This window comes from Fulmarus glacialis, unplaced genomic scaffold (genome assembly GCF_000690835.1).
Source record: "Fulmarus glacialis isolate BGI_N327 unplaced genomic scaffold, ASM69083v1 scaffold14904, whole genome shotgun sequence".
NCBI classification, from domain to species: domain Eukaryota; kingdom Metazoa; phylum Chordata; class Aves; order Procellariiformes; family Procellariidae; genus Fulmarus; species Fulmarus glacialis.
The window spans coordinates 8,676-11,209 of record NW_009210034.1 but is presented as its reverse complement, the minus strand read 5'-3'; positions in this window follow the sequence as shown (position 1 = coordinate 11,209).

The following is a 2,534-nucleotide window of genomic DNA, read 5'->3' as shown; positions in this document are numbered from 1 at the left end:
AAGATGTCTCTACCCACACAGCAGGGTTGGAAGTAGATGACCTTGAAAGGTCCCTTCCGACCGAAACCATTCTGTGAACTCTTACAGTTTTTATGAAGTGCTTGTGGGTTGTTTCAAAAGTGTCCATCAGGTGTATCTAATCTGATTACTGAGATCAAATATCTGTACTCGGTCATGTTCTATTCCAGTCCTCAAAGTGGTTAACTTTTTCAGAAATTCTTGTCTCCTTGAAAAAAATAGAACGTGCAGTGCCAGAATCCTTTGTAGAAGTAGCGCTACTTGGTTTTCAGTTTTTTTCTTTGAAGGCTTTTTGTAGAAGTATCTATCAAAGCTAAAGAGTGTAAGTACATGAGTTTGAAGCAACAGTGAACAGGTAAATAATGAATTCCCAAGATTACAACAAGCAAATGAATGCTAGTTTAGTGATTTTTACACCATTGAGTAATCCACTTATATAAGCAATTTATTTATTTGCGTGTAGCAGTCTCCTGCACAATTTTGTATAGTTATTGACATGCTGAAAAGTATTTTATATTACGGATTGTCCATAATTTACATGACAATATCACTGAATCTTGTTTTAGTAAGTGCCAGTCTGCTGTTTTAAATATATACGGTGCTGATTGAAAAATTGGTTTTGCTGCCTATTAATGCCGAAAGGGATAGTTAGCTATAGCTATCCTAATTGGAACAAGCTGACAGTCACCTGTAGCAAAGCAGACAATGTGGCTTGATGTACCCATTAGTGAGTTGATCAAGAGATGCAGTTTGTAAGCTTGACAAACTTACTTTCTTCCCTCTCTGAAAGGGACTGAAATAACTGAATAATAATAAGTAATATTTATGACTACAGATGCAAGCACACTTAACAGCAGAAAAAGGTGGCTCTACAAAAGACATTACAGCATGTGGTTTTGTGTGATAAAACCATTATTTCATACCAAATGTGGTTTTTATTTAGGCACCTCAAATTTTTATTTGAATCTGAAGTTAATTTCTCTATTAGTTCAAAGTTTGAGCCCATATAAAGCTAATACTCAAATATGGACTAAGTTCTTCCCGTTAGAGTGAAATGAAACAGATTAAATAAGAATGAAAGTGGTAGAATGGGTATGGTATTTTGGAACAAAAATGGAGATTTAAGGAAACTATTTAAACCCCATGAAATAAAGATGAAAACCACTCCAATTTTTATTTCAATGGTTGGTTGGGTTTTTTTTGTGTAGCAATAAAACTAGACCCACATGCCGCTATGGGAACACGGAGGATTTTGAAGGAGTGTGAAGATAAAGGTGAATGGATCTTGTTGAAAGATCAAATTGCTTGTTATTAGGCTAACTACACTTGTTCATGTTGGTTTTTGTAATATCAGAGGCAAGATATAGAACTACCAACTTATTTAAAAATGTTACCCACCTTTCTAACCTGCCTAATCAAAGGTGCTGTATCTGATTTCATTTTTCTTTTTTTTGGCCTTCTTAAAGCAAAATATTTATTTTAAGCACTGACAGAATATTTGAAGTAAAGAGACTTTAAAACAAGAGTCTGTTTATGTCCATTTTACATCCTGCATCGGTGTCCAATTAGTGACTTAGGCAAATCTAACTGCTGCGCATATGTGTGCCTGCAGGTTCTTAACTCATGGTTTAGCTGCGCAGAAGAAAAAGTCTCTTCCCCTAAAATGTGAAGGGAGTCTTTTAAACCTTTCATAATTGTTTGGTTTGGTTAGGTTTGGTGTTTTTACCAGGTCTTGGCATTATTTGCTAATAACCATTGAGGTATTTTTCTCCAGCTGTTTTTCTTTTGAAACAAAGCCAATAAGGTCACACAACACAAATCCCAATGACCATCTCTATATGTAAGATATTAAAGATTATTAGTGACTTCCTCCATTCCTGACACACAACTCTGAAAAAAGCATTGCTTTCAGGTTCTTTTTCTTGGAACATCACTTACTGAGTATTTTCATTCAAATGTATATAATAGTTCAAATGTAGGTAACAGATAGAATGAGTTAAACTAATCTTGCATAATTTCAACAGTACAAGCTGAGAAGTGGTCACAACTGTTGAAACTTACTTTGAAAGCCCAGATATGAGACTTTACGACATAAAATCACTCTGTACATTAATTGACATCTTTGGATATGAAGTACTGGAAGTAGCTTTCTGGTAAATTCTGAGTTATTTCAGAGTCCTCGGAAATAAGCCAGCACAAGCCACTGGTGAGAGATTGGTCCTAGTCTATGCGCACTATGAATCTACAGACTACTAGGCTCAGTATTCCTCCATATTTTTTAAAAATACCACTATGACCTTTTTCATGTCTGTGTAGTGCGTATTAACAAGATGATGCTGTAGCTTTATTTTTTCCCCATTTTTAAAGCATACTTGTTATATATATTATATATAATATAGCACATATATATATAGTGTATACATATAATATACATAAGCATACCAGTTAGAAATGTTTGTTTTCCTTGTACAGGTTTTCAGTCTGTGACAGCTTCTGCTGTTATGGCTGTGTTTTTT